Source organism: Triturus cristatus, chromosome 11 (genome assembly GCF_964204655.1).
Source record: "Triturus cristatus chromosome 11, aTriCri1.1, whole genome shotgun sequence".
NCBI classification, from domain to species: Eukaryota; Metazoa; Chordata; class Amphibia; order Caudata; family Salamandridae; genus Triturus; species Triturus cristatus.
The window spans coordinates 937080508-937099326 of NC_140594.1; the positions used below are offsets into that span (position 1 = coordinate 937080508).

Consider the following 18819-nt stretch of genomic DNA (forward strand, 5'->3'; position numbering starts at 1 on the left):
GGTCATATACACCATACAGACATTCTGAAGGGTGGTGGCAGGCACACTGTCAGACATACTGGACTACAGACCTATGTCCCATCTCTGCCCTCTTGATCTATGTCAAGAGTATACCACCTGGAGTGCATCCACTAGCAGCTTTTGAACTTCTACTAGGTCAGAGGAGAATCATCATTCGCTGGGAAAGCGACAACTCACCCAGAACACAAGACTGGTTAATGGACCTAGCTTCTTGTAACATTAAATGGGAAATATATGCAGAGTTGCAGACCCTGACGCACTGCCCAAAAGATATATGGGGACCCCTTTGTACCTAGCTGGCAGGGGCTGCAATGGACACCTCAGCTGAAAGACCTGACACCAGACGGCACACCAGACCTTGTCAACTGTGTAATTGTCCCTGCTGTGTTGTGACTGGCTGGGCAATGCGGAGTCCCCCACATGCTATCTCAACAACCACCATGACCCACTTGAGAATGCTCTGTATGCATGTTGGTTTGTGGTATTTTTATTTTCCAAATGTTTGGTAGTAGATAATATAAGTGTGTGGTCTGTTTTTTGTTGGCTATGCAACTGTATCCGGTCACAAAAGTATATGTGTAAATATGTCAGATGACAGAAGGGCTAGGGGAATAAATGCTAGGTAGATAGCCACATCACCCACAAGGGGACACTAAAGGGGACAGCACCGTGGTGTTTCCTCACTGCCCAAGGGTGTTGTATTTTGTCAGAGGCCACTTGGCTTAGTTGCTGATTATAAGTTTGGCAGTCTGTGTCAGAGTCCCCCCCCCAAGGCTTACCTTCTGCTTGGTGGGGTGATCCTGCAGAGGCGACAAGAACCACCACCCCGTTTCCCACCTTGCCCTAGTCGAGGTTGAGCACCGTCTAGGATAAGGGAGTACCCGGGGTAGAAGCCAGATAGGAGCAAGTCTAGATGGCGCTGGACACCAAGCTGTTGTGATGTCGCGAGACCCCCCTAAGTGACTGGCCCCCACTTCCCGGTTCCGGAACGGCAGTGGCAGCAGGGTTGACGTGCAGCTCCACAGGAACCGGAATGAAGGAAAACGAAACCAGCGCTCCTGCGCAAATGAGAACGTGCCCAATCCTGCTAGTTCAGTATAGTAACCAAAATCATGTGGACAAAACCAGCGCTCCTGCGCAAATAACGTGCCCAATCCTGCTAGTTCAGTTCAGTAACCAAAATCATGTGGACAAAACCAGCGCTCCTGCGCAAATAATAACGTGCCCAATCCTGCTAGTTCAGTTCAGTAACCAAAATCATGTGGACAAAACCAGCGCTCCTGCGCAAATAATAACGTAGGGTGAGAGACCCCACTCCACCGTACACCCTCCGGTGTGCAGTGGTAAGCCAAGTGTACAGAGTTAAGATGGCAGAAACAGACGTCCCTCTAGCCTTGAAGCGCCCTCGGTTTAAGACCGTACCTGTGCCTTTTGTAGTCCGCAGCAGCGTCCTTCCTTCGGCGGTTGTTTGTCTTCTCCGGATTGGCGTCCCTCCTTCCGTGGCGATGGCGAGAATTCAAAGCGGTGATTAGCCGGAGTTCCCGGCTGTTATGCGCGACCAACCGGAAGCGAGTCTTTCGGCATTCCGTTGTTGTCCCGCAAGAACTAGACCGCTAACCCTTCTTCCTCGAGTGGCGGGCGGCTCGCGGAACCATGACATCTGTCGACTGCCAAATCACTGTGGTGTTGTGTGGCGGTAGCAATCCAGCCAACGCCGCAATATCTTTCTGACCGCCGTATTACTATGTTGGCAGTCGGACCGCCATTGGACTGTGCAACTGCCAGGGGACCACGTTCCCTGGTGGTGGCACAGCAGTCTGGGGCAGCAGTATGCTTGGCAGTGCTGCAGCGGCATCGCCACACATTCAGAGTTTCTCCCCCTCCAACCTTTTCATGGCGGCAATCCTGCCATGAAAAGGCTGGCAATATGGAAACAAAGGGGGCCCTACAGGGTTTTCTGTTGCCTTTGTACATTGGAATGAATACAGGGTGGCACATGGTGTGCCACCGTGCGCATGCATGCCCAGTTCCTGCATGACATGGACTCAACAGTCCATGCCATGCAGAAACTTGCTTCGGTGTTCCTATTGAGGTGCCTTTTTTAAAGGCACCACCATGGGAACATTAAAACACTGTCCACCAAACCACGAGAACTCCTAATCTGGTGGGCTGCCGGCAGTCGACTTTGGAGGTGCGTGAGTGGGGCGCTGGAGTGGCAGTCCACTCCTGCACCACCAAAGTCATATTCATTCCCTTAGAATGAAAGCCACTGTCATTGTGAGATTAAGCCTCCCCATTGACCCTTAAGAACCAGAACCTTTTGGGTCTGGCGGCGCAGGGTACGCCTTAATCTCCTGGGTTTTCCTGCTTCAGCTAACAGAGACACGGGGACACTCTGTCGGCGTAAAAGATCAGATTTTATTAGCTGCAGCTAGTACAGTTGTCCTAGAAGTACCCACGGTATGTTCTCAGGAGACTGCCACTTCTCTCCGTGGCGCACAATCTTTTATAGTGTATAGGAGACATATACATTAACCAGAAAACACACCTAACACGCACATCGAGAACCAATGAGGGAAGTTTAAGATAGTATAGAGCCAATAGAGGAGGTTGAAAAACAAAGTATCGAGTAACCCGAAGAAGCCTCTCCTTCAACTGTGTTTGTCGCTCCTCCTTACGGGTTAGTCTATTAACGTGTCCGTAGCTGACTCGCAGGTGGCGAGATACATTTGTGTGTTTTGGAGGACAGTTGTGAAACGAGAGAATACGAGCAGAGGACAGCGAAGGCCAGAAGATAAGATAAAGTCAGAAGAGAATAGTGTGAACCAACAGATAGTTGAGACAGGGATTAGAAAAACCAGACAGGGATTAGTGTACTCGGCCAGTCCCTAACACCAGCTTTGTAAACAGAGGCAGAAGGCTATTTTGACACGATACTGCAGGAAAAGCAGAAAAGACTTCGTTCGTCGTGCTGCCTGAATGAGGGCAACACAAAATGGCGGCGGTTTACAAAATGGCGGGTCAATACGATCGAGATCGAAAATCGAATTTCCTCAGACCCTCCTTTTGCCAGAACTCAGATTAACATGAGTCCGTATATTAGTGCCTGAGTCGATGTCAATGGCCATGAGGTCATCAAGCTGCTGTTGTAGCATCATTTTAATATTCTCTGTTCTCTGTGACTTAGGTTTTGGGATGCACATAGTAGCACAAAGGTCACAAATGGCGGGACCACAGTGCATACAGAGACAACAAGAGAAAATTATGGCCAAAACCATTCCAAGGAATGTTAATACCTTCCAACCCCACTTAGACAGTAGTCCCCAAAACCACCCCAATTAAGACCAATCTCCTTCGTCCTGATGAATCGACTCGGAGATTATGTGTAATTTAGAGATGGCCTGGTATACTGTCGGAGCATCGTCGGGTATATAAATACAGCAACTTGATTTGATCAATTTACAGACTCCACCACGATCTGCAAGAATAATATCTAAGGCAACTCGATTCTGTAATGTCATAAGACGATCCGCCTGTAGTTCCGCTGTAATGTTACTCAAAGCTCCTACAGTGATGTCTATGGTAGTCTCTACAACACGAACCAATTGCCTCATATTCCTACTGTTTGCCTTAGGACCCCAAAAAGGAAGAAATCCTTTTAGGAAGTCTCCTCCCTCTTGTCCTGCTGTGTCTTTGGAATCAATAATCTCTCTGCCATATCTGTTTTTATGAAAATTTGCAGAAGCAGTATATGTAGGGGGATGAAGGAAAGCTATATAGCAGGTTCCAGAAAAACCAGTCGGTAACCATGTATAGGCTCTATCATGACAGATGAAATACGTGCCCTGAGATGGTACTAACGGCGGCGAATTCTGAGATGAATGGATGTACGTATGGGAGCAAAAGCATTTTTCTCTGTTCGGTGTCAGCAGTCTGACCATTTATTTGCAAACAGAAATTGCCTTGATGAGATACAGTCCAAATTGGTGGAGATTTTCCCTGTTTAACCTTATCACTAAGACTAGTGATATAATGGGTGACGTTCCAATTAGTGTATGCTTTTCTCTCATCAATAGAAATTTTACTATTTTCCATGATTTTAGCCATAGCTACCATTCCCTTTATCAATGAACTATGACTGAAATCTGGTCCACCAATATAAGAACTTACAGGTCGTTTAAATCGGCTTTGATAGGCATTCGAGACGATTACAAAATAAGCCCAAGCAGAACCTTCATAAGAGAACGGAAGGACTAAATATGGCATCCCTTTTTCTGTGGCATGAGGCATTAGTCCACACACCCAACAGTTGGTTGTATTAATTACCAATTGGTGTTGATGTAATAACTGGATAAAGGAGTTATTGTAATATTTGGTTCTTCGAATCAGTTCATGTTGGGGAAGTGTATGAAAGAGATGTGGAGAGATAGTGGAATACGAAAGCACAGTGATAGAAGAAGGGACAACTTTTTGCTGCATAGCATGAACAATCCAACCTATACACGCCATTAAAATACACAATAATATGAAAATACATAAGGTTACACCACAACGACTATACATTAATTTACAGTAGTTTTTCATCTTTTCCTTTCTCTCTTTTTCTCCTAATGTAGTATCCATCTTCTAAGTGGATGCTCACTGCAATTCCCTCAATCACTTGGTTATGATTATCTGCCGTCCTATGACACTGCACGTCCTGCAGACCTATTGTCACTACTCAGGTCACAACCAAGACTCCTACCGTGACCCTGCAACCGGGATAGAAACTACACGGAAGAGAGAATCTCAAGTTTTCTTCTTTGGTCTAGGTCTCAAATCATAACGAGCCTTATCAGGTACAGTCTGATCCTGAAACAATGTTCTTGGATCTGTGGTATTCAGACGAAGGTGCGGTGGTACAGCTTCTTGGAGAATGTCGTTGTTTTCTTTTTCGGACAGTGTTCCATTCAAGTGTGCATCACTAAACGGTACAAAACGAGGAACCTTCTCGCTTTCAGAGTCACTTATACCTTTGCGGACCCACTGATCGAAAGGCAAAGGCACCTTCTTGCAGTGCACACCGTGAATCCAATTCTTCTTTCCTTCAACTTTCACTGCTGTACAGGTTGTTAATAGCACCTGACTAGGCTTTCTCCAGCGAGGCTCCAAATTCTTCGTCCTTTGGAAATTCTTCACACAGACCCAGTCACCTGGTTAGATGGAATGACCCGAGTCTGTGGAGGCCTCGGGCAAAGCGCTCTGAACCTGTTGATGATGAATACGCAATTTAGTTGTGAGGTCATGCAAATAATCAATCAACATGGGTATGGTATATCAGAGTACTTTTTACGGCGAGGGACTCCCCATACATTAGCTGGGCGTCCAAAAACAACCTCATAAGGGCTAAATCCCAAACGAGAATGCACAGCCGTTCTAGTGGATAAGAGAGCCAAAGGTAGGGCATCGGGCCAACTAAGGCCTGTACTGGCTTGTATTTTAGCCAGTGTAAGCTTTAGAGTGCCATTATAGCACTCCACTAGACCCGCTGACTGTGGGGATGGTTTGCCGCATGGAATTTTTGTTTGATGCCAAGACCCGCACAAACTTTTTGCATGACTTGGCCCACAAATTCACTCCCATTGTCACTCCAGACAATGCGCGGCAACCCACATCTAGGGAAAAACTCCTTTAAAAGTATTTTGGCTGTGGATAGAGCAGTATTGTCTTTCAGGGGATATGCCTCTATCCATCTGGAAAAGGCACATACCACCACTAGAACATATTTGAGATCGTTGCATCGTTCCATGTGAATGTAATCGATTTGCAACACCTCAAATGGATAGGTCGGAGGAGCAAAATGACCTGCTGGAGTTGGGGTTCCCTTTCCCGGATTGTACATTAAGCAAATTATACAATGTGTCACTATATTTTCTGCACACTTCGGTATTCCCTCATTCTGCCATACTGGAGCCAAAAGCTTGCATATTCCTTTCGCACTTAGGTGGGCTGGACCATGCGCCATAGTAACTACAGGTAGTACATAGGCGTCTGGTAACAGCCAACGTTGGTGCTCTGACAATTCCACCCAACAACCCATCTCATCTAACATTCCTGTACTTTCTTTCCACTTACTCAATTCTTTCTCTGTAACCTCTTCTTGAATTGATTTCACACTCTCCACTGTGTCTTCATACATTCCTCTTTCCCTGACCCAATTTGCAGGGCCCGCAACATACATGCGACTTGTAGCATCTCTGGCTGTCTTTTTAGCTACCTCGTCCGCAAATGCATTTCCACGACCAACATCGTCAATAATCTTCTTATGCGCACTACACTTCACAATTGCTATCTGGGTAGGTAAAGCAAGTGGCTCAAGAAGGTCAGTCACCAACTGACCATGTTGTATCTTAGTGCCATGGGAAGTAAGGAATCTCCTTTCTTTCCACAGACGTCCGAAATTGAACGCTACACCAAAAGCATATTGGCTATCGGTATACACGTTCACTCTTTTTCCCTTGGACAACACACACGCTCTAGTTAAGGCTACTAGTTCGGCTGCCTGAGCTGAGTTGTGTCTGATGCGTGCTGTTTCCACAACTGTATGCAAAGTAGTAACCGCATAAGCTGAAGTTGTCTCTCCATTAGGGAGCTTAAAACAAGAACCATCTACCCATAGCGTTCCATCCGGATTCACTAATGGCGTATCTGTTAAGTCAATTCTACCTTTTGTCTCTTCCTCAGTACGGAGGAAACAATCCTGTTGTTCTTGAACACCTTTCTCTTCTGGAAGAGGCAACAAAGTAGCTGGATTTAAAGTGTTACATCGTTTGATGTGTACGTGACTAGCCAAAAGCGTCAGCTCGTATCCAGTCAAACGGGCACTCGTAAGATGCTGCGTTTTTGTTCTGTTTAGCAAAGTATCCACTGCATGTGGCACCATAACAATGAGAGTATTATCTAGCACCACTCCAGCCGACTGACGAATGGAAATAGCTGCTGCTGCTGTCGCTTTAAGACAGTTAGGCAATGCTTTAGCTACTGGATATAACGTAGCTGAGAAATAGGCACATGGCCGCTGTTTGTCTCCAAATAGCTGCGTTAAGACTGACCACGCACAACCTTCTTTTTCATGAACATAGAGCGTAAAAGGTTTACTATAATCAGGAGTACCTAGTACAGGAGCAGAACACAGAGCAGCACGTAAGTCAGCAAAACTCCTCTGACATTCGTCAGTCCATGAAAGGGGCTGAGGCGTATCTTTCAAAGTGAGTGCCAACAAAGGTTTGGCCAACAGAGAGAAGTTAGGGATCCACTGCCTACAATAGGAAGTAATGCCCAGGAAGGCACGTACCTCTTTGTGTGGATGGCACAGACATTTGTGCAATTGCTTGGATACGTTCTGGGGTTAGTCGTCTTCCCTCCTTTGATAAGATATGACCCAAGTAGGTAACCTCTCGACGAACATATTGTAGCTTAGAAGGTGAAACCTTATGATTAAGATCGGACAAGTGTCGCAACAATGCAACCGTCACATTCTTACATAATTCCTCTGAATCAGCAGCAATTAACAAGTCGTCCATGTACTGAATAAGAGCAGCACCAGACAGCAAAGACAAAGCATCAAGATGACATTTCAGAGCTTGACTATAAATAGAAGGACTTTCACAATAGCCTTGAGGTGCGCGCTTAAACCGGAAGCTTCGGCCTCCAAGAGAGAAGCCAAAAATATCTACTTTCTTCGGCAATGGGAATACTAAAGAAAGCATTTTTTAGATCGATAACAGAAAACCAAACCGCTGTGGAAGGTATCATTGACAACAGCGCAGTGATATCTGGGACAACTGGAAACTGTGGTACAACAATTTTGTTTACCTCCCGAAGATCAATCAAAAATCGATAAACAGGAGGCTGAGAAGGATCAGTGCGTTTAAGAATAGGGCTATTACATATGTTTCCTCTCGTTTCCTCAACCACTCCCTTCTGAATCAAATCATGAATGATTTCCAAAAGTGCTCTTTCACCTTCAGTGGAAATTCTATATTAAGGAACGCGTGGCAATTCAGCATTGGGCTTGAGAGTAACAACATATGGTGGGATCTCAAGACAACCAACATCATTTGGACCCGTAGCCCAAAGCATTGCAGGAAGAGAGAGCAATTCAGGTGGGAACTGACTCCTCCAATGTATTTGTCTAAAGACCAATCTTTGTCCTAGAGTAAGATATACACCAGAAGGAGAACAAGATATTGTGGCATGTATTCTTTTTAGTAGATCTAAGCCCAATAGATTCTCGCCGCAACCATTTGTTAAGAGAAGCGGAGCGTCCAAATCATAAGGGCCAATTGAAATAGGCAAAGGGCCAGAGACCGGATTACGAACTGGGGCGCCAGAAAAACCTACAGATACATTTGTTAAGCCAGACAAAGGTGCCCCAGGGAGTTTTGAATGAATGATAGAACTTCTCATCGCACCAGTATCTAAAAGAAATGGCTCTGAAACACCCATTGTAGTGACATTAACATAAGGTCCATTCTGATCTACTGGAATCGACACAACTCCCTTACTTTGTCCATGGCTGTCCTAATTAGCATGAAGACCTTCATTATCGCCTTCAATATAACAATCCTCATTGTAGTACTGTGTAGACCGATCGTTTTGCTGATCAAAGTAATTCACGGAATTAGGAGGAGGAAGGGAACGCTGTTCTTGAGTCAACATACCTCGACCTCTACCTCTGATCACTGACTGGAGGCCACCACGACCTCATGAAGCAGATGGTGTGCCATTACGCTGCAATAAAACCGGACAACTATTCTTAAAATGACCTTCCTCCCTACAATAGGCACATTGATTAGGACCTAACAAAGGTCGCGGAATATATGGCTCAGGTTTTTGATACACCCTCTGAAACTGTGGAGGCTGTTGAAACTGGGGCTGAGCATAACGAGGTAGATAAGCCTTTTGCAAGAGAACCTTAGTTTTGAATTCTTTAGTCTTTTTCTCTTGCTTATCTTTTTCTTCTTTATCCCTATTTTCATAATACTGAGCAGTAGCCAATTTCTGGGTTGAAGAAGAAACAGCCCATGAACTCTCGGAGTCTTTTAACATGTGTGACAGTTCGGGAAGCAGGTTGAACACAAACTTATCCACAAATAATCGCTGTCCACCCTCCGTAGTCATATCCTGAACACGGTGATCAATGAATGTTTCTTCGAAATGAGTGAAGAAATCGGAGACACTCATCTTTCTTCTGTTTGCACGCGGCTAGTTTATCCCAGTTAACTCTCAAGGCAGGCATCATCGTTTTCATTAATGTAATAATCCTACCAGGGAGTTCTGAAATCAAAGCATCAGGCTTCGCACCACCCACTTGGTCTCTATCTGCGGCAGTTATAGCATCCCAATCTCCACCTAATTCTTGGGCATGATTCTCTTCACGAATTTTAGCCCATAATGCTTGCGGGACTACATTCCCCATTAACATGTCAATGTCTGCTAAATTCATGATGCAGGCATCAACGGTCTGTGACAATTCTTTATAATAACCTGCAGGGTTCTTACGAGGATCCGGTAGAGACTGTTTAAGAGCCAAAACTTCAGATCTTTTCCAGGGAACATGTACCCATATACGCTGGAAGTGAGCAGGAATAGCTAGATTAGCACCTGCTGCTGGAACCTCTTCTCTCCACACTGGGGGAACCTCTCTCATTGGGCAATTTTTCAGTGTCAACCTAAATGAGGGATCGGAGTCGAGAAAAGTCTGAGAGGTAAATAAGGTTCTAAAGGTAACAAGTCGCTTTACGGCGTCCTCAACCTTGGAACCCACAATGAGACCCTTATCAAAATCAGCCTGAATATCTAACAGACCCTGAGGAACCGAACCCAAATCCATATCCTCCCATCCTTTAACGAGAGTATCACACATGACATTAAAAACATATCTCAGCGTAGGCGCATTACACTGTAAAAAGGTAGGCATAATGTCGGGCACATTATACTGGGGACCCTTCTCAATCCATTTACGAGCGAGAGAGTTTAACCTTTCTCGTTCTTCGGAAGCTGGGAACTGACTACGAGACTGTCTTCGAGAAAAAGCCGGAGACACATTTAAAGCCTCAAAGAAAGGAGATAAAAGACCATAAACCGTATCTGTGAGTCGTTTACGCATAGACTGAGAACTGGACATAAGAATAGGGGACAAAGTGTTAGGCGAACTAATTGAAAAGGAATCGGTAATTACCGGGGGAGCAGAGGGGAAAGAAGATGAAGGCAAAGGAGTTGAAGGCAAAGCTGGCAGAGGCGGCAATACTTGAGGGGGCAAATGTGGAAGAGCCGGAGCAAGCGGAGGCGCAGCTGGCGGCTGAGCAGGCTGAAACAACGGGGGTGCATTAGCACCTTGTACATACGGCGGAGGCAATCTCAATAAGTGAGACATCAAGGGATCTTCCTCTGAATCCTTTCTTTTATTGGAAGGGGAAGCTGGCAACATCGGATAGCATTTATCTATCGCCATATGATGCGGTCTCTTTGAAATTTCCATCGCATTATCGACTTCATCATCTTTAAATTGTTGAGCAGCCTGTATAATTGTCATACCCTGTGTTTTCCTATCTCGTTTTTCTTGCTTAATTTTTCTCTGTTTGGCTTCCTTACGCCAAAGGCGGAAAGATTAAAACATTGCCGGCCGGGCTTTTCTTTTAAATAAAATAGCTTCCAAATTATCTAGCATGTCAGGCTCAAAAGTACCATTTTCTGGCCCTTTTAAAACACCATCATTCTTCGTGTATCGGATCCATGCCTCGTTAAAGGCAATGGGGCCAACACCATGTTTAGAATAGAGCTCATAAGTGGGAGTTCCAACCGAAGGAATCGGACAAGAGTCCTCCAGCCGGGAATCCCTATTACAACCAAAGCAACAAAGTTTCCTAAACTTAGTCAGACCAGGCATCGTTATATCACTGGACTGTTCACAAACCTCAAGGGGGTTTAATTACTCAACACAGCACAAATGTACTTACCCCTCGGCTTCGGTTATTGCAATACCCGAATCAAAGACCCAAAAAACCTAAGAACCAAAGGACCAAAGAACCAATGTGCGAGCGACCCACCAATACTTAACTAAGATGTCTTCTTACACCAACAGAGGCCCGTCTATCGTCTCGCCTTACCATACATCACCAAAAAGAGGGCCAAAGCAGGGCGGCAGTCAGGGCAGCAGTCTTCAGTAGCCGTCAGGAAGGAGTAACCACGCTGCAAAAGACCTTCGGACCACTTTCGACATACAGGGGTCGCTTGACTTGGCACGCGATTCCTCCAGAATTTTCTTGCGGGGTTCCTCACGACCTTCAGGCAGAACCACTACCTCTGAAACCTTTTGGGTCTGGCGGTGCAGGGTACGCCTTAATCTCCTGGGTTCTCCTGCTTCAGCTAACAGACACGGGGACACTCTGTCGGCGTAAAAGATCAGATTTTATTAGCAGCAGCTAGTACAGTTGTCCTAGAAGTACACACGGTATGTTCTCAGGAGACTGCCACTTCACTCCGTGGCGTACAATTTTTTATAGTACATAGGTGACATATACATTAACCAGAAAACACACCTAGCGCACACATCGAAAACCAATGAGGAAAGTTTAAGATAGGTTAGAGCCAATAGAGAAGATTGAAAAACAAAGTATCGAGTAACCCGAAGAAGCCTCTCCTTCAACTGTGTTTGTCGCTCCTCCTTACGGGTTAATCTATTAACGTGTCCGTAGCTGACTTGCAGGTGGCAAGATAGTATGTGTGTTTTGGAGGACAGTTGTGAAAAGAGAGAATACGAGCAGAAGACCGCGAAGGCCAGAAGATAAGATAAAGTCAGAAGAGAATAGTATAAACCAACAGATAGTTAAGACAGGGATCAGTGAAACCAGACAGGGATTAGTGTACTTGGCCAGTCCCTAACACCAGCTTTGTAAACAGAGGCAGAAGGCTATTTTGACACAATATTGCAGGAAAAGCAGATAAGACTTCGTCCGTCGTGCTGCCTGAGTGAGGGCAACACAAAATGGCGGCGGTTTACAAAATGGCGAGTCAATACGATCGAAGTCGAAAAACGAATTTCCTCAACCCCAGGTATATGAAGTCCCTTCCTGGGTGGGTTGGCAGGGGTATATAGGTGGAGTCGCCACCTGGATATTCCTCTTTCGATGACCATCAGCAGAGGAATTAGCCACGTGGCAAGAACAGGAGAGCCAAGAAGAGCAGGCAATAACTGTACAGCAAAGCAAACGGACTTACAGAGTGATCTTAATGTAAAAAGCGTTTTTTAACCACAATAAAAATAATAAAAACTAAAATATAGTCTGATACATAAATATTGTCGGCAGGATTATCACAGGTGAGAATATTTTGTATTTTTCATATTGCTGTGACAATGTTTTAGAAAACATTGTTCGTAATATCATATTCATGGGTTATTTAGTTTTTTTTACTATTTTATTAGTGTTGTGTATTAAGTTTAGTGTTTAATATTATTTTATTTTTTTTCCCTTTTGAACAATTATAAATTGTAACTATTTATATTGAATTATTACATATTATATATTTATATCATTTATTATTAATGTATGTTTAACATTTTATTAGTTTAGGTTAATATGTTATGTACTGGATACATTATTTTTTAGAAATGTGTTTAAAATATTTTAAAATGTTTAACATTTGTTTTTTTATTTAGATATGTTCTAATATTTGTGCTTATTACATTAAAAATATTAGATAGGCAGGAGTGGATAGCGTTTAGTTCAACCCTTTACACTTAAAGACCTTCACTTAAATGGCTTTAAATGAAGCGGGAATAGTAAACGTAATTCTTGTAATGCCCAACACCTTCCCCAAAATTGTTTTGATTGGAGTGGGAATACTACATTTCATCCCTTTGGTGTCTAACAACTAAACCCTAAGTGGTTTAAATTGGAGTTGGAATAGTACATTTCACCCCTTCAATGTACAACCACTTCCCCCTAAGTGGTTTTAGATTAGAGTGGGAATAGTAAATATCACCAGTTTAGTACCCAGTACCTTACCTGAAATGGTTTAGATTGGACTGGCAATAGTAAATGTTACCTCCTTATGTCCAACATCTTCAATCTAAACCATTTAGGAGGAGTGGGAATTGTAATGACACCCCTTTATTGTCCAACCCCTTGCCCTAAGTGTTTTAGATTGGGCTGGGACTAGCAATTCTTATCACTTTAGTGTCCAAACCCTTCCACAAAATGGCTTGCATTGAAAATAACACACCTTCCCCCAGTGATTGAGATTAAAGTGGAAATAGTAAATGTTACCCCATTTGTGCTTAATGCCTTCCCGGAAATGGTTGAGATAGAAGTGTGATTAGTAAATTTCACCCCTTTAGTGTACAACCTCTTTGTTTTAATGGTTTACATGAATGCTGGTCTCTTTAGTACATAAATTGGTCTCCAAAATGGTTTTAATCGAAGTAGTAGTAGTTGATATAATAATTTTACTATAGAACATGTTTAAATGTAATATTTTCTTTTATTAAAGAGTAAGTATTAATTGGAACACTTTAAGTATAGTATTTTTCACATACTACATTAATATTTGCATTTTATATTAATAAAGGTACATGAAACAGTTTGTGATTTATATTTATTTTTCAACATTTATTCAATGTATGTGTACATTTTTATGGCATGTATATTTTTATACATGAGAAACATTTTATTTTTTTAAACAATATTTTAATACATTTTAAAATAAAATGTTATATAGTGCCAGATGTATCAAAAGAATAGTTTTGTAATTCTCAAGTAGCAATTTTTAGAGAATCACAATTTGAGAATTCCAAAACATTTCTTTCCTTAGGTTGGAGCGCCATCTAGAGCAAGTCCAGTAGGTAAGGTGTTGGATTAGTAGCGCGCAATGCTTTCTAATGGGGCAACCAGATGGCCGGGCCTCCCTGGATTTCCTGATGAGGGCTCATTTGCCTCCCCGATGCCAGCCAGGGCTCCAAGAGGTCGGGCACGTTCGCGCCCAGGGTCCCCGGAGTCTCGCGGTGCGCACAGGTTCCCAGGAAGTGGGGTAGCTTTCCTCCAGATTACTAGGGCAGGGTACGCCGGAACACCCCTCCCGGGCTGGCATTTCTCTGCCGGGGATCAGATGGGCTATGCCCGGACAACACCTCCCCTCCGTCTGGGGGCTCCCTCCTCCGGCCCGCGGCGTGGCAAAGTGCCCGGGACAGGCTCCATGGGTCCCGGGCAGTCCTCCCCCGGGTGTCTGGGCCTGAGAGCTCTGGCGGTCCTCCCAGTGCCTGAGGACCAGCCGGGGTCTCCAGAGCCTCTGGGAAGTGAAACCCCCAAGCCCCGTGTGGGCACGCAGGAGCTCAACCGCGAAGGCTCAGGGCAGGCAGATGGGAGTCCTTTCGGTTCCGGCTATCTGGTCGCACCTTTCCCCTCGGCCATCTGGTCGAACGCAATGCTTTCCAATGGGGCGACCAGATGGCTGGGCTGCCCTGGAAGTCCCGATGAGGGCGCATTTGCCTCCTGGATACAAGCCAGGACTCCAGGAGGTCGCGCGCTTCTGGGCCTAGGGTCCCCTGAGTCTCGTAGTGCGCACGGGTTCCCAGAAAGAAGGGTAGCTTTCCTCCGGATTGGTAGGGGCAGGGTACTCCGGAACACCTCTCTGCCTAATGGTACTCAGCTGGCAGCTGGACGGGCCAGGACGCCGCCGTGCACGGGGTCCGTCCCCAGGCCTGCCGTGTGGCAGGTTGCCACGGATAGGGTCCTGTGGGCACGGGAAGCCTCCCCCCTGCTTGGCTGGGTTCATTTGCTCCCAGGGTCCCCGGGGAGGGTGGCCTCCCCGCCCTGGGCTCTGTCCTTGGTCCTACTGCGTGGCAGGGTGCCCAGGATGGTGTCCGGCAGGCCCAGGGAGGCTTCCTCTGGGCCCAGGTAGCCCCGGCTGGGTCCAGGGTCCCTGCCAGGCCTTGGGTCTGGTGCTCCGGTCCTGGGCCCTATCCCCCAGCCTGCTGCTCTGCCAAAGGCCTAGGATGGGGTTCTGTTGTGCCTGGGGAGCCTACCCTTGCTTGGCTGGGTTCAGGAGCTTCAACCTGGGCACCTGAGGGCCCTGGGGAGGGTGGCCTCCCCCCCCCCGTGCTCTGTTCTCGGTCCTGCAGCATGGCAGAGTGCCCGGGATGGGGTCCGGTGGGCCCGGAGAGGCTTCCCCTGCGCCTCTGGGCCTGAAAGCCCTGGCTGGGTCCAGGTGCCCTGTTGAGCCTCAGGTCGGATGCTCCAGCCCTGGGCCCCGTTCACTGCCCTGCTGCTCCACCAAGGACCCAGGACAGGGGTCTGGCAGTCCCGTGCAGGCCTCCCCTGCTTGTCAAGGTATCCACGGGCCCCAGGTCAGAGGGCCTGTCGGGTTCTCCTCACAGCCTCCATGGCTGGGGCCCTGGGCCTCCGGTACCCCATGTCCCGGCACCCACTCACACTTTCGTTGGGGCACAGAGCGACCAGATGGCTTCCCTTTCGTGCCCGGCCATCTGGTCGCACCTACCCCCTCCGGCCATCTGGTCGCATGCAATGCTTTCCAATGGGGTGACCAGATGGCCGGGCTTACCTGGAAGTCCCGATGAGGACTCATTTGCCTCCCCGATCCCAGCGTGGGCTCCAGGAGGTCTGGTACATTCGCGCCTTGGGTCCCCTCTGTCACCTCGTGTGCACGGATTACAAGAAAGGGGGGTAATTTTCCTCCAGATTACTAGGGAGAAGGTCAGGTCCGGGCCATAACAGTACCGGTCGCCGTCGACACTGAATTCTAGTGTCCTGATATATGAAAAAAAGATGTTAATTCAACTCTAAGAACATGATGAAAAGCGCAAGAGTATGCGGGTATCGTAGTCGTGTCTAGAAACAGGAAATTAGGTAAACGTGTATGCCACCAAGAATTAATAAATAAGCTGGGGTAGAGAGATGGAAATACAAAATTTAATCCAGTTGTGGTGAAACGTGGAGTGGTTAAAATATGGAGTGTGCCACCTTTCCGATTATTCAAGCTACTATAAATACCCAAGCCTTGTTTCGCCTTGAACAACGATGGGTCCTTAAATTGTCATGTGACGACGGCGACCGGTACTGTTATGGCCCGGACCATAAAATATTAAGGGTGAGGACTGTCCTGATGTCTGATAGTGCTATTGTTTTACATTAGTCTCCTCTTGCCTTGTACTTACCTGTTGTGATAATCATGACATTTTAGTCATCACCTGAACATATGTCGATCTTTTAACGATTGGTTGGTTGCATCAAGCATGTCACAGCCCATGGGCTTCTTGCACGCGTGTGATGCACTATCACTTGCTGAATCAGTATTCTGAGATATTACAATGTTATTTCCTTGACTGTTCTAACTGCTTTTCTCTTTACAGGTTACACTTGATTAACTTTATTGACACCAGAGGTACCCCCACATTTTTTAGGGTGCTGTAAGGGTGGTCACTTTTCACTACATGTGTTGGGTGTCCACCACCAGAAAATGTGTAGGTAGTCTTCCTATTAGGTCCTGAGGAATTGCCATCGAACTGATAATAGGGCAAGAAACATGTTGACCTCACATTTCAGCGTATAAAATCACAACATAGGGTGACCATACGGGATTCTTTTTAATTTTAATTAGGGGAAGAACCAAACTCATTAAAATTATTTTGATTGGAATATTTTTCCCTATTTTAACTTCACTACACACTCTCACATTCACCTACACTAAGACCCTCACTCACATTCCACCTGACGGCTTCGGAATAAAGATCTCCGTTAAGTAGGCCCCATCACGGGCGCCTGATCGGGCATTGCAGCACCGGGCCGAGTAGGAGCAGGCCCGATGATGAAGCAAGACACCTTCTTGTCAGGTGTGTGAGGGCCTTTTTCCAACAAAGAGACCACTCTCCTGCCTTTTTACTGGTGGTTGCTTTACAGTTAGTATGTGTCTTTGTTCTTTTTTGTTAGGAACTGCATACTCATTGTATATATAGACACTTTAACTAGTGACCAGCATATACCAGGCCAACTTCTCACAGCGTCCAACTTCTTAGAGGGACAAGTGGCGTTCAGCTGCACGAGATCGAGCAATAACAGGTCTGTGATGCCCTTAGATGTCCGGGGCTGCACGCGCGCTACACTGAATGGATCAGCGTGTGCCTACACTTCGCTGACCGGTGCGGGTAACCCGCTGAACCCCGTTCGTGATAGGTATCGGGGATTGCAATTATTTCCCATGAACGAGGAATTCCCAGTAAGTGCCGGTCATAAGTACGCGTTGATTAAGTACCTGCCCTTTGTAGTAGCGACAGGCAGTGTGTACAGATTGGATGGTTTAGTGAGGTCCTCAGATCGGCCCCGCCGAGGTCGGCGACGGCCCTGGTGGAGCGCCGAGAAGATGATCAAACTTGACTATCTAGAGGAAGTAAAAGTCGTAACAAGGTTTCCATAGGTGAATCTGTGGTATGATAACGGTGGAGCAGCCTGAGCGACCGACGGCGCTAGCCCGAAGCCCTTGGCTGCCTCCTGCAAGCACACACCGTAGGCGTGCCCCAGTCGGCGGAGCGGTCTGTGGCCACATGGGATGCTTGGGTGAGAACCAGGCCTTCGGCAGGCCTCTTACACTGGGGTGGGCCCGACCGATACGCAAGGGACCGGGGACGGGGGGCGGCCCCTGTCCCTCTCTGGGAGGGTCATAGCGGTAGACCCTCCCGAGATGGAACCCAAGCTCACCCGGCATGACCCCCATGGTGGGGGGAACCAAATAGCGGTGAATCATCGGGCTGGTAATACCCCACCCCCGAAAGGCCCTGCAGCCGGCTGGGCTCTGTGGCTCCCACTGTCCCAGCTCCTCCGAGATCCGGGCGACCGAAGAGTGGCCTTTCTTGTGAGGCTGGGTGGGCCTGGAAGTGAAGGAGCTGAGGGTCTGCGAGGGGACCTTGGCTCCTCTCGGTGGGAGGCATGTGGGATGGGGAGCTGCCTGGCTCTTCCCTTCCGGCGCCTCTGAACCGGGCAAGGGTGGGGTGAGCTGAAAAAAGCCAGCCCACTGGCATGGCTCTGGGCCGCCTGGCGACGGATGGCTGACTTGCAGGTGGAGCGACCCTCCCTCGCTGTCAGGTACCTGGTTCGACCTGGTCCCATGCAGCTGAGGGGTTTGAAGACTCGCGTGGTCCCTTCTGGTTAATCCGGGAGGGATCGGTGGCTGTGGGGCTACCTGCTCCCGTCACTCCTGGGCCGAGAGACTGCACCGTTGGGAGAAAAAAACATTACCAGGCGGACTTCCAGAGGGGAAGCCTTGAACAGGGCACCCTGGCCGTCTCGCTGTGTGGACGGATGGTGTCGCCTTCCTCCCACCACCTCCTGCGCCCGCAGGTGGGTGAATGTTTTCGAAAAGTTGCCTGTGACTCTTGGCGGTGGATCACTCAGCTTGTGCGTCGAACGCACCTAGCTGCGAGAATTAGTGTGAATTGCAGGACACATTGATCATCGACACTTCGAACGCACCTTGCGGCCCCGGGTTCCTCCCGGGGCTATGCCTGTCTGACGATCGAGCGACCCTTAATCACCCCAGCGCTTCCCCGGAATGCAGCTGGGGCCATCGCAGGGTTAGCTTTGCTTCCCCTTTGTCCCCTACAAGGTCAGACCCGCCTGATCGCCCGTGGCAGGGTACCTCGCCGGGTCCTGCCACGAAGGTATACCGCCAGCGCGCCTGGTCCGCCCGGGGTAGAGGGGGAAAGGAGGAGAGGGGGAAAGGGGGGGAAAGGGGGAAAGGGGGGGGAAA

At 47.3% G+C, this 18819-nt stretch overlaps 1 pseudogene; it reads left to right on the forward strand.

Annotated features, from left to right (window-relative positions):
* The first annotated feature begins 18440 nt into the window (after positions 1–18440).
* Positions 18441–18588, forward strand: LOC146785690 (5.8S ribosomal RNA; annotated as a pseudogene).
* Positions 18589–18819: the final 231 nt, after the last annotated feature.